Source organism: Schistocerca gregaria, chromosome 6 (genome assembly GCF_023897955.1).
Source record: "Schistocerca gregaria isolate iqSchGreg1 chromosome 6, iqSchGreg1.2, whole genome shotgun sequence".
Taxonomy (NCBI): domain Eukaryota; kingdom Metazoa; phylum Arthropoda; class Insecta; order Orthoptera; family Acrididae; genus Schistocerca; species Schistocerca gregaria.
Window position 1 is genome coordinate 128147456 of NC_064925.1, and position 14924 is coordinate 128162379.

The 14924-nt window shown below is 41.0% G+C and overlaps 1 protein-coding gene across 1 annotated transcript in view; it reads left to right on the forward strand.

Annotated features, from left to right (window-relative positions):
* Positions 1-14924, forward strand: part of LOC126278767 (uncharacterized) — a 779239-nt gene that overhangs the window by 634398 nt on the left and 129917 nt on the right. The gene's annotated exons all lie outside the window — the stretch shown is intronic.

The window sequence follows — 14924 nt, forward strand, 5'->3', positions numbered from 1 at the left end:
TAGTTGAAGACAAGCTTACATTCACTCAGATCTGTTCTATGGCATAATCTTCTAGAGCATTGCGGCTAAGGTGAAAAAAGTGGTTGTTCTACACAAGCGGGCAGCAAGGGGTGGGTTGTCTGTGGGAAGAAACCAAACTGTGAGGTTATCAGTCTCGTCGGATCAGGGAAGGACGCGGATTGAAGTGGGCCGTGCCCTTTCAGAAGCATTTGCCTGGAGCGTTTTAGGGAAATCACGGAATACCTAAATCACGGTGGCCGGACGCGCGATTTAAGCACCGTCCTCCAGAATGCGAGTGCAGTCGTGCAGTAAGGATATTGTGTAAGGTTGATAACCAAACATCTTGCAAAAGCCACAGCAACGACTCAGGGATTGTCATATTTACATACCAATACATGTACTTACTTGCGGTTAATAGCAGGAGTGAATTCTGGGTGGTCTCAGAATTTATATTCACAATACAAAAATGGTTCAAATGACTCTGAGCACAATGGGAGTTAATTTCTGAGGTCATCAGTCCCCTAGAACTTAGAACTACTTAAAGCTAACTAACGTAAGGTCATCACACACATCCATGCCCGAGGCAGGATTCTAACCTGCGACCGTAGCGGTCACATGGTTCCAGACTGTAACGCCTAGAACCGCTAGGCCACTCCGGCCACTCACAATACGAGAAACAGAAATAATTTCTATAGAGAATATGCATATTTCTACACAATTCTCTCCATATATTCTGGTGATCAGGCGTGATACTTAAAATACCCAAATATTTAAACATAGTTGTTGTTGTTGATGATGTGGTCTTTAGTCAAGAGACTGCTTTGATGAAGCTCTCCATGCTATTCTATCCTGTGCAAGCTTCTTCATCTGCAAGTAACTATTGCAGCTTACATCCCTCTGAGTCTGCTTAGTACATTCATCTCTTGGTCTTCCTCTATGATTTTTACCCTCCACGCTGTCCTCCAATATTAAATTGGTGATCCCTTGATGCCTCAGAACATGCCCTACCAATCGATCTCTTCTTCTAATCAAATTGTACCACAAATTCCACTTCTCCCCATGTTGTTCAGTACCTCCTCATTAGTTACGTGATCTACCCATCTAATCTTCAGCATCTTCAGCATTCTTCTGTAGCACCTCATTTCGAAAGCTTCTGTTCTCTTGTTGTCTAAACTATTTATCGTCCATGTTTCACTCCCATACATATACTTTCATAAGATTCTTCCTGACACTTAAATCTATTCTCGATATTGACAAATTTCTCTTTTTCAGAAACTCTTTCCTTGCCATTGCCAGTCTACATTTTATATCCTCTCTATTTCAACCATCATCAGTTATTTTGCTTCCCAAATAGCGAAACTCATTTACTAGTTTGTGTATTTCCAAATCTAATTCCCCCCACATCACTTGATTTGATTTGGCTATGTTCCACTATCCTCGTTTTGCGTTTGTTCTTAATCTTATACCCTCCTTTCAATACACTGTTCATTCTGTTCAACTGCTCTTCCAGATCCTTTGCTGTCTCAGACAGAATTACAATGTCATCGGCAAACCCCAAACTTTTTATTTCTTCTCCATGGATTTTAATTCCTACTCCTAAATTTTCTTTTTTGTTTCCTTTTCTGCTTGTTTAGTATACAGATTGAATAACATCGAGGATAGGCTACAACCCTGTCTCACTCCCTTCCCAACCACTGGTTCCCTTTCATGTAGTAATTAATACGTGTTTAGACACTCCTTCTACAATAGATGTTAATAATTGTGCCTAACTTTAATGCTAATAGCAGACAGACCCTGATTTTGTCATCGTATAGACAGCTAAGAGTGGTCTGGGCAAAGTTAAAATGCCTGGAAATATTAGATAATAATAGCTATTGAGTCATGTAGAAATTGGAATAACTGTTTTTCTTCTAACATATCCTAATATTCTAACATATCATTATCTAGAAGCAATTACGGTAATGATGGATTGATGGAACACGATGTTTGAATGAATGAATGCATGAATGAATTAATGGAAATAAGGAGAGTGAGAAACGCACTACTGATAGAGGAATCGGGTAAGATAGTATCTCTCAATCAATAAAAGCGGAACCCTGACAGCAGCACATTATTGTCCGTTTGTCTGTCTGTCTGTCTATCTGTCTATGTATCCGACTTCTCCAAACCATTTTTCTCAGGAACGGTTAGACGTATAATATTGAAATTTATGTCACATATTGAGGTCTACGGTCCCTTGGCAATGCAAGAAAGTATAGGATCTAAGTCAACGCAATAAAAGATACGACAATTTATATAACAAGTTTTGATACTCGCAGTTCACTCATTAAAACCTACGTGGTGGTTCCCTTTGGACTAGCATCATGACATTTGTCAAGAAGAAAGGTTTCACAGAAAAACGGAAAAATCCGAACTTGTTAACTTTTAATTGTGTGTCACGAAAAATTTTTTTGTGATTTGTTATCAGATTTTCTGTCCGTCCGTCCGTCTGTTACGTCCATTATTTCACAGGGACAGCTGGACGTATCAAGTTGAAATTTGTGTCATACACGAAAATGTATGGTACCCTGGCTCTATAATGTACGGTAGCTTATACATCAAAGCAATCAAAAGATACGGCCATTTATGTCATATACTTTGATACTTGTAAACTCGCTCATTAAAAACGAATGGGTACCTCTCTTAGCGTGGAATCGTGAAATATGGCACGAAGAACACGAATAAAGTGTTCACAGTAGAAGTAAACAAAAAAAAACAGAAAACTGTTAATTTGTAATAATGTCACACAAAAAAATCTTTTGTCATTTGTCATCTGACTTCAAACTGAAACTTAAACATTCTGGAAAGTCTTGGAATCACTGGGACAGATGTCCTACCTGTATCAACGTCGATAATAGGCAGAAATCGCCGAAAGTCTTGATTTCCGGACTGGATGGAATGTCTACATACATAATTTGTTTCACTGATGATGTAATACTGTTCACTTCTAGGTCAAATGAAGTTCGATAGCGGGTGAATGAAAGTGAAAGAGAAAGTAAGAAAGCAGTCATGAAACAAATTCCAGTAACACTAAAACGATGTACAACTTAAAAATATTAATTATTAGCAAATAAATCAGGGAACCGATTGGTGAGTTTTTGTAAAATGACGGGAAGTAAAACGCAGCGCCAAAAGATAATTGATGTAGAGTAATGAAATTTCAATTTAAGTGATTAGAATTACAAGATCACACATTTAAGTAAGCGCGAGATAATCCACTGCAGATGTGAAGTGCTGGTCCATTAATAACCTATATAAGTGATTGAAAGCAAGCATGCAGACGTGCTGGCATTACGTTGTGCAAGTGCTAGATGTCAGTTTGTGCGGTAGAGTTCCATGTCTGTTGTACTTGGCCGGTCAATACATGGGCGTTTTTTTTAAATGCTGTTTGTGGATGACGCTGGAATTGTCCTCCAACGGTGTCGCTTATGTGCTCGACTGGACACGGATCTTGTGTTCGAGCAGAATGAGGGTCATGTCGGCACAGTGTAAGGTATGTTGGATTCCAACTGCAGTATGTGGGCGAGCTTTATCCTGTTGCTGTTAATGAATGACATCACAACAGGTCGAATCACTGACATACATATTTGCAGTCAAGGGGTGCGGGACAACCACGAGAGTGCTGCTCCAGTGTTATACTAAACCACACCCCAGACCACAACTCCAGGTGCAGGTCCAGTGTGTGTAGCATACAGACAGAGTGGCTGTAGGCTCTCAACTAGCCTCCCTCTAACCAACACGCGGCGATTACTGGCAACAAGGCAGAACTAGGTTTCATCAGAAAACATTACAGACCTCCACGCTGCCCTCATTAGAGCCCTCGTTGGACACCACTGAACTCGCAAACATTGGTGGTTTAGTGTCAGCGGAGTGTACACTACAGGGCGTCCGGCTCGCAACTATGTTTGAAGTAACTGTTCAGATTGCTGCTGCAGGTGCGTCACAGCCATATGCCGAACACGATAGCCTTCCTTCTTCTTACCACCGCACATTCTAGCGACCACAGGTGCCTGCAGTATCGCAGAAGAATATCAAGTTTCTCATAGCTCTGCTATACGACCTCATTCAAACTCAGTAAGGTGTCCATAATGGCATCCTTCTCGTCTTAAAGGTATTGTTCAGTAACATCGAATCACAACGTTCAAAGATAACTAACGCTCACAACCGTTATAGCCTTTAATTGAAGCAAACCTGATTGTCATCCTCACAGTGGCGCCACTACTATGCGAATGAAGCGAAATTTGAGCAGACACTATCCTTCAGTTGTGGAAATGGAAGTGAGCGTTTGGCGTCATTGGCCGGGAGGCCCCTTACGGGGCAGGTCCGGTCACCTTGGTGCACGTCTTATTACATTCGACCCCACATTGGGAGACCCGTGCGCCGGATGGGGATGAAATCATGATGAAGACAACACAACACCCAGTCTCTGAGCGGAGAAAATCCCCGACCCAGCCGGGAATCGAACCCGGGCCCGTAGGTCGGCAATTCGTCACGCTGACCACCAAGCTATCGGAGCGGACATCTTTCAGTTGTGAAACACACCTACCAACGTTATGTCACACAAATCGTTCTTGGTGCCGCGATCTTTTCCCGTCAGTGTATTTGGGACAGCTGAAGAGAACAACTGGCGGAAAAAGAGATAAGCTGAGGGCTGGAAATGGTGAGAATTGTTTCCAGTAAACGGAACTGAGCTTCCAGTGTTTCAGGAACGGCAAATTTATAATTTGTTCTACCAGTTTTCACAGACAACATTGAGCCACCACGTTACATCAAAAGAGTCACTCAAAAAAACCGAAGGTTTAACAGCAAAGAATTGAAAACTACTTTTTTTTGTGATTACCATGAGAAACAGGAATTAAAAAAGACAATGGATAGAATGGAAGACGTAATTGTGGAGAAGGACAGAACATACCGAAGAAGTTATTTGCTGGGTTGCAATATTTAAGAAAACACCTAGACGATCACCTAATGCAAAGAGGGTATATTCCAGGAACGTTGCAAGATAACAGCACACTGACGGGAATCGTGATGGTTGGGAAGGTCGAAAGGAGATCTTTATTCACCAGTGAATTTCCGATGGTTTACAACGACGATTTTAACAACGGCCTTACCGGAGTGGTTCAAATGTTCAAATGTGTGTGAAATCTTATAGGACTTAACTGCTAAGGTCATCAGTCCCTAAACTGACACGCTACTTAACCTAAATTATCCTAAGTACAAACTCACACACCCATGCCCGAGGGAGGACTCGAACCTCCGCCTTGACCAGCCGCACAGTGGCTCGAGTCCTCCCTCGGGCATGGGTGTGTGAGTTTGTACTTAGGATAATTTAGGTTAAGTAGCGTGTCAGTTTAGGGACTGATGACCTTAGCAGTTAAGTCCCACAAGAATTCACACACATTTGAACATTTTTTTGAGTCGCTACTTGATTGAGAAGTAGCGGCCCCGGTTTCATAAACAGACAAAACGGCCGGGAGAGCTGTGTGCTGACCACACGCCCCTACATTTCCGCATCCAGTGACACCTGAGGCCTGAGGATGACACGGCGGCCGTCCAAGGTCTGTTCAAACGGCGTTTAGTTTTATAACAACTATTTTGAGAATTTTTATCTTTTATACGTATTTCCGTCAGTTCTAAAATTTAAAAAAATGTCTAATCTTGCAAAAGAGTTACTAAATCGGGCCTCCAACAGAAGTTTTTCATGGTGACCTCTTGCTTAACAGCTTATTTGTTCGTCGTTACAACGAAATGCATCACTGATTCTGCGTATGAGGGATCCTTACGTTTGTTGGTAGGTTTGTAGAGGTATGTGGATTAGATGTCTGCCCTCATGTCATGTAATTCCCGTAAATAACAGGTCGCTCATTTTCGTACTCGGTGATGGCGTCCGAAGCTCTTTCGGCTGAGATGCCACAAATCACCACCTATTCTCCTTTAAGCAGGCAAGTCACCGAACTTCACATTCTGTGCAAAGTCGTAAACGCCTTATCATTTGCCGACTAGTGGTAGTTTTACTGTCCTTATAATTCTTTCCCTAGATGCTCACGACAGTAGCACGTGAAAATTCCACCAGCTTCGCCGTTATCGAGATACTCGTTCACAGGTTCTGCATAACAATAATCTGCCCTTTACCAAAATCGCTTACCTCAATGGGTTTCCCCATTTTCAGCCCATATCTTGCTAGGGTGATCCCCTGTCCGTGTTTCCTATGCCGTCACGTGCCAGCAATAACACCAGGCGCCATCCAACGTCGCGGTTGGCAGAGTTCATAATGTATTGGCTGGTCAGTGTAGATCAGGACTACAAAATTCTGCTTCTACGTCAGCCGTGCAGTGGCACAGTTCCGTTCCTCTCCTTTGGTCAGTTACTTCACGAAAATTATACGTTATACTACTGCCGTAAATTAATTTTCTCATTATGAGAGTGTTGAAATGTGAACTGTTTTAATTGTTAAAAACCGTTCAAAAGCTAAGATCGCCAGGTCCATATACATCTGTGAGGAATATGTACAATACTGCCCATTGTAATTGCTACACCACAAAGATGACGTGCTACAGACACGAAATTTAACCGATAGGAAAAAGATGCTGTGATATTCAAATGATTAGCTTTTCAGAGCATTCACACAAGGTTGGCGGCGGTGGCGACACCTACAACGTGCTGACTTGAGAAAAGTTTACAACCGATTTTTCATACACAGACAGCAGTTTACCGGCGTTGCCTGGTGAAATGTTGTTGTGATGCCTCGTGTAAGGAGGAAAAATGCGTACCATCACGTTTCCGACTTTGATACAAGGTCGGATTGTAGCCTATCGCGATTGCTGTTTATCGTATCGCGACATTTCTGCTCGCGTTGGTCGAGATCCAATGACTGTTAGCAGAATATGTAATCGGTTGGTTCAGGAGAGTAATACGTTACGCCGTGCTGGATCCCAACGGCCTCGTATCACGAGCAGTCCAGATGACAGGCATCTTATCCGCATGGCTGTGACGGATAGTGCAGCCACGTCTCGGTCCCTGAGTCAACAGATGGGGACGTTTGCAAGACAACAACCATCTGCACGAACAGTTCGACGACGTTCGCAGCAGCATGAACTATCAGCTCGGGGATCGTGGCTGCGGTTACCCTTGAAGCTGCATCACAGACAGGACCGCCTGCGGTGATGTTCTCAACGACGAACCTGGGTGCACGAATGGCAAAACGTCAGTTTTTGGGATGAATCCAGGTTCTGTTTACAGCAACATGATGGTCGCATCCGTGTTTGGGGACATCGCGGTGAACGCACATTGGAAGCGAGTATTCGTTATCGCCATACTGGCGTATCACCCGGCGTGATGGTATGGGGTGCCATTGGTTACACGTCTCGGTCACCTCTTGTTCGCATTGACGGCACTTTGAACAGTGGACGCTACATTTCCGATGTGTTACGACCGTGGCTCTACCCTTCATTCGAACCCAGCGAAACCCTACATTTCAGCAGGATAATACAAGACCGCATGTTGCAGGTCCTGTACGGGCCTTTCTGGATACAAAAATGTTCGACTGCTGCCCTGGCCTGCACATTCTCCAGATCTCTCACCAACTGAAAACCGCTGGTCAATGGTGGCCGAACAACTGGCTCGTCACAATACGCCAGTCACTACTCTTGATGAAGTGTGGTATCGTGTCGAAGCTGCATGGGCAGCTGTACCTGTACACGCCATCCAAGCTCTGTTTGACTCAATGCCAAGGCGTACCAAGGCCGTTATTACGGCCAGAGGTGGTTGTTCTAGGTACTGATTTCTCAGGATCTATGCAACCCAAATTGCGTGAAAATGTAACCACATGTCAGTTCTAGTATAATATATTTTCCAATGAATACCCGTTAATCATCTGCATTTCCTCTTGGTGCAGCAATTTTAACGGCCAGTAGTGTATATGGACATGGTCCTCTGGACGAGTTGCTGTGTGTTTGTAAATTTTTCATCGATGAGAAACTTCTACAGTGCGCTGAGTCTTTTTCACTTGACGTCTTGCGCATGAAGTTCAGCATAAAATGAACGTGTTTTACTAAGGAAATGTTTAAGACATGAAGATGACAGCTAATATTCTTGAAACGGGTTGTCATCAATAAAAAAAAAATTGTGCGATCTTGGTTTTTGAATGGTTTCTAACTGTCATGATTAATTAAGTACTAGTTGAAATCCCGACAGTTAATGAATTTGGCTGTAAACGTATGTAAAACCTGCGCTGGTACTTCTGTGAACCTCATACAGTGTATAGACGTTTCGCCACACAATGGAAACGGGTACGTCGCGAACGCAGCATAATGCGACGAGAGACAGGGGTTAGAACGTTCTGACAGATGTTTACAGTGAGCTGATGACAATGTTGAAAAATACTGCCGCGTATTTGTGTTCCGTTGAAAGTAAGTCAGTCATGTTGTCCTATGCTAAGGCCATTGCGGAACAAGAGTGGAGCCTTGTCAAAAGAGGATATGGTATGTCTTCTGGGTTTCCTGAAGGCACTGTTCCATTGCGCTAGGGGTAACGGGTGCATCACCGTGCTGGAGTGAAATGGTGCGGCAACTGAAAACGGACTCCAAAGTTGAAGTGTCAAGGACAGTTCGATTCTCGTGTGCAAAACGTGTAATTTTACACCGATTTACCATGAAATTCTGGCTGGATGTTGAAGAAACGCAATTTCTTGTCCAGCTGTACAGAAAAAGTGCCGACAATTTGACCCAGGCCGCACAACGTGAGTGCTGATGATCGGGAAAGGATGTTGTCGTCATCGACCACAGACGCAACAATTATATTGCATTGTCGTAAGATTTATAACACAATGCAGCATTTTCATGTTAATCACATATCGAGAAGGGGAAATATAATTGTGTGAAATCACTTATTCAAAATAAATGAGCTTATAATTCCTAATAAAAAATAAATTAATTAAACAAATACAATGTCTTAGAAGAAATAGCCAAGAAAGCAGGTTTAAGAATATTGGTAGAAAAAACAAAATTTTGACTAATATAAAAAATGCTCCGGAATCCCTAGCAATGGATATTGGCCAGATAAAGAGGGTAAATAAATTTAAACATTTGGGAGAAATTCAAGAAAATGGCTTAGAAAAATTCGCTGCAGAAGAAAGAGTACATAAAATGGAGAGAGCTTATGTAATAGCTAGGAATGTCTATAACAAAAGGTGTCTGTCTAAAAATGTGAAGATACAGTCCTACAACACAGTAGTAAAACCAGAATGTCTTTATGCAAGTGAATGTTTAGTAATGATCTACAAATTACACAAACTAGAAGTCCTACAAAGAATAATTATTCGAAAAATACTTGGGCCACCAAAAAATACGGAGGTGTGGAAATTAAGAAGCAATGAAGAAGTTATCGCAACATAGAAAACAAAAATGAAACACTACGAAAAAGGCGAATGCTATTTTTTGGACACTTATACAGAATGAACAGCAACAGGTTAACCAAACAGATTTTTAAATATCTTTGGGACAAGGAGTCAACAATAGCCTGGATTCAAGAAGTTAGGAAAGACTTGGAAAGAAACAACATAAGTAAAAAGGTGCAACAGAAAGAGAGATTTTCAAGTGGAAAGTGTTAGAAATGGAAGGATTTCAAGGCAGGAGGGAGAAGAAGACAGGGTAAAAATGGTCCGAGGAGAGATAAAGGATACATAGTGAAAAGATGAAAGAATACTGGAGGAAAAAGAAAGAACAGCAAAGAAGGAAGTATTGAAATTGGTACGTGGTCCTTAGACGATCCAAACGAAGAAAGAAGAAGAAGAAAAACACCGAGCAAGGTGGCGCAAGGGCTAAGACTGTATTCGCTTTCGGAGAGAATGTTGTTCAGTTCGTTGTCCAGATTTAGGTGAATTCCCGAAATCGAATAAGGCTAACGACGGTATAATATAGCCAATCTCCATTTCTATCTGAGAAGGAAGTGTTTCTCGACTCCACTCTTGTATAAAACTCGCTTATTGTCGCGTCAGTTCTGGATAAAATCTCTATCTTTCGGCTATTACCGCCATCGTCTTCGTAAGGAGCAACTAATTCAGGATGGGGATGAAGTATGAAACATTCTCTGACTGCTTGCCGCGTCAGGTTATCGTAAAATCTCGAGCTTCCAACGATTACCTCCATCGTGAGTTTCTCCTAAGGAAATCGATGTTTTACCCTGAACAGAAGCGGCGAGAATTCCGAGAATGCTTTATACCCTATCCCTATCCTTCCTCAAAATGATCTTGCGCTCCAAGGCAGTTTCGTATCCGATTTACGGTTAGCTGCGGAACCTGTCAGTTGACACAAATAATATGGGCGCCATTTACAGGTTTCTACTCGACTACCTATTTCTGTTCAAGAATTCGTTTATAGCTTAGAAGGAGTTGATTATTAGGTACAACTTCAATCTACATTGAAGAACATTTCTGCTGTCGTTCAAACATTTTATTTTCTTAGGCAGATTAGCAAAGAGTTTTGGATTTCTGAATACTACTCCTTTCTTTGTCAAAATTAGGATCACTCGAGGTTAGTTCAGAACCTTTTTCCTTTCTAGTATTGTATCTGTGAATGCTTGTACTACTCACAAGCTGGATTCAAATTTTAACGACGAATTTCACGAGTGAAGGAATGTAATGTGACGTTGTGGTTGATAATCCCAATTGGTTAAAGCATGCATACGAGTCGTACGCTTCTGAACCCCACAAATAGTTCTAATTACTACCTTTTGTGTTCTGAATACTATTTACCTAAGAGTGAGAATACCCCAAAATAATATTCCACTGGACATCAATGAATGGAAACAAGGAAAAATATGTTAAATTATCAATTTCTGTAACAACAAAGCTGGCAATTACTCTTACGGCAGAAGTAGCTGGATCTAAACGTAATTACAAGTCGACTACATGGATTTTACTGTTTAATTTTCCATAAATATGCACACCTAACAACTTAAAACTTGCTAACCCCTTCATTACTTTTTATGAGTACCCTACACTAATAGGAAAGGGAGTAGTCGACTAGGGACAGCTGTTCCTTTTCTTTACAAAAAAGCCTAAAAATCGTCACTTTTTGCAAAACTGGTTAATAGCTTTAATAAAAATATAATTTTCTGTTTTCCTTGACGATGATTCTTTGATCAGACTGGGAATATTGCAACGATACCATCATATTCAGCGGACGTTAAACATTAATCTCTGTGCCTCTCTCCGTTGGCTCACGAATATTGCTGTAAATTAGAGAATACACGAACACAATCTTACTCTTTTTCCTGAGGCATCAACGCAGTGTCGACGTAGATATTAACGGGTTTTTATGGGATGGCCAGATGCACTACCTGTCGTCATCCCGTAACCGCTTGGGACTGAATATGTGTACCCCAGCTGTCTGCGTATAGTGTAATTAACGTGAAAATATGCGAAACTTTTCTAAATGTTTACGAACCGTGTAGCTAAGGTGGGATTGGAGCAGACGAACCCCCCCCCCCCCTCCTCCTCCGTCCTGAGGAGCGCATATCAACACGCTCGGTTATCCACAATCGTGGATTCAGAAAATGATTGTAGAGAGGGAGGGTATGTAACAATGTGGGCGTAAATCGGCTGCTTATCGACAAAACCTCTTTATGTCTGTTCTCCGTACGTGGTTGAAAGAACTTGAACACAGCGCACTGCATCCACTGATTGCTTTAAAGAACTTTTGTGGTAACCTAATTTGAATGCAATGTAATGAAAACCGTAGGAACCGGCGATGAGGTCCTTGATACTAACGTTAGAACTAAATATCCCTAGATTTCTAGTTCAAACTCCCGATAAACACGCAACATTGCGCAATTCAAGGTTTAGTGCTGTTCAACTGAAGAATGCCTGCCTGAAATGCGTCTGACAGTGTGCATGACCAAAATATCAATTATTTTAATTTTGTTATTTATAGATTCCTATAGTTCAAATACTCGTACAAGTATGAGTATTTACGACACTGTAATTAAAGCACGTGTTTGTAACGGAGGTGCGAATCCGAGTAATATTATCAGCAACTGAGGATCCGTACAGAGACACGCCTCCTGATTTACGCGCGGAGTTATGCGGTGGGGGCGTTGTCTCCATCCTAGTGATGTCCTTGCGGTACAACGACGCGATATAAATCACAGGCGCTTTACCGAAACGCTACGGTCGTGTGTGTTTGCGTACGACCGTCTTGGATTCCTTACAACCTTGGCCGCAGCTAACCTAATGCGGTGGATTCTCGAGTACCACCGCGAAGGCTACCCAGTTAACAAAAAAATAGTGACATAGTGTGTCAGCAATGTTTGCAGCTGACAGTAAACATGAAGCTTCGAACCTTTTGTTAAAGTAGCTGTCGAGTATGGACACATCATTTTCCACGGTTTGGTCAGATACTGAAATTGTAGAACTCTAGAGGAAAAGATACCATAGTGACCGAAGGTATTATTCCCAAATTGGAGCCGTGAAACAGTTACGTGTGCCTTACCTGCACGACCTTATAAATACCGATATATTTTCATAACACAAAATTCAACTATAGCGCTCGTTATTTAGTTCAGACTAAGCTAGTGTTTCGAAATTAATCGTTTTATATGAGATTACCACGTAATCGTATCCGATTGGTGACGTTACTTAGTTACATGTTCCTTAGATCATCTGAGCGATTCTTCTATCGAAATGACGCGGAACTAATTAGTTTACAGTGTATGAGTTCATGATTAGTGTTAACATTAATTAACAAACTAATTTTTATTCCGATTCATGCAATTACAGTTTAAAACAAGTTTTCTTTTTGTTTACAGGGTACCAGTTTTTAATAAAAATTATTCCACAGAATAGGGAGAATCCGGGAGAAATGATCTTTTAGTTCATATTTAAAATTTGCGTTGATACCTATTAGATGTTTTATGTTATTGGGCAAATGATCAAAGATTTTTGTCGCTGCATATTGAACTCCTTTCTGAGCCTTTGATAGCTTTGGTAATGGTTAGTAAATTCAGCCCTCTTGTGTTGTAATTATGGACCTCACCGATCTTCCTAAAAACTGATTAATTATTTATGAGGAATTTCACTAGCGATTATATGCATTGTGACGGCACAGTTAAAATGTTGAGCTCCTTGAAGAGCTACCCACATGACACCCGTGGGTGGAAACCATTATTCATACTATTCGCTTTTGTCCATTAAAAAACTTCTTTCTAAGTTGTGAGCTACCTAATAAAAAACAGTACTGAGTGGAAATTTGCAAAATAAGTCAAGAAATTAATTCTTTTCAAGTTTAGCAATTACTCGAAGAAAAACTTAATTGTTCGAGAAGCTGAGTAGCATGCTTCTTTCAGTTCGAGTTTTCATCAGTATGTACATCTAAAAATCTAGAGCAATCTACCATTTTTACTAACTCCTGCTCATGTGCTACATCATTTGTTGATATGATTCTGTTTGTTGAACAGGACTGAATATTGTGCTCTTTTTTCTCAGATCCCTCGGACAGATCACAACGTATACCAGCTGGCGATATTTTGTTATATGAAGCTCGTTCTATTTGATGAGTGAATGTATAAATAACATTCTCAGTCTAGAAATCCTTCTGGTATTCAAAGTGTGATGTGCTCAATTATTTTTACTTTAGTGTGACGCTACTCTTGAGCACATCACTTTTTCGGTATTTTGGTAAAGGATGTCAATTACGAAATTGGGCGATAATTGTTTGAGTCTGTCTTCTAATGAAGAGGTTTAACGATTACATATTTTAACTTGTCTGGACACGTTCCCTACGCCAGCGATGCTTTACACGTATCACTAAGAGAATTTCTTATTAAGTTGGAACAACCTTTCAGAATCCTGTTTGAAACTCAATCGACACCACGTAAGCTTTCGATTTTTAGAACTTTTATAATTCCATTAATTTCCGCGAAAGATGTTGCCGCTACTTCCAGTTGTTTGAAGTATTGTGGAATGACTTAAATATATTCTCTTTCTTTTCCAACTTGACCATTTAATTCAATTTTTGCTGCTACATTTAGAAAGTGATTGTTAAAAGTACTCGTAGCTTGTGAATTACCAGTAATAACATTTTCATTTAGTTTAACTGTTATGGTATGTTGTATACTCGCCGGGTGTCTTGTCTCCCGTTTGACGATATTCATTGTAGTTATAATCTTATTTGCCGCATTATTAATTTCACTCACGCCTTACATACTTCGTTATACTTAGGTAGCACTTTTATCGGGCTCATAGTTCCGTTATCTTACACGACAGGAAGGGTTCTTTTTTTTTCTAACTAAAGAGTAATATTTAGTGTTCAACAGTGAGCGGTAATATCGAAAGAGAATAATCCAAAAATTTCGGATTTCAGCGCTGATATTACAGGCACTTCCAACTGTGGTTATGGGTTATGCATGTAATCCTAAAAAGGAAAGCACGTAAAACGGATTGTTTGATATATATATATATATAAAGTGTCAGAAGATTTTGCCGAGAAACGCTGCAGTTTGCCGAGGAACGTAGACGAAATACGGCAGCGGTACTCTTCCCCACCACAGGAATTTGGCAACGCAGACGAAGCGCCCGTCTACTGACATGCCAACCAATCCGGTAGTGGACCGAAGGGACGAAAAGAGAAGCTAAGAACTACCGTGATATTAGCTGTGCCACTACGATAATCTAAAGCACAAAACTTTCCTGAAGGTAAATTTCTGGTACGAGTCAGTGCTTTGTTGCTGGATGACAGCAGAACTGATGATGCATTAGCTGGCTAGTTTCGTAATCGGAGAACTTTAGTGTAGTTCTCTTACTGATTAGTACTGAAAGCCTTCAAAAATCAACTCTCACCTAAAGTAAAGAGGCGTTGAAGACAGACGTAGTGTTACACCGGGAAGTATGA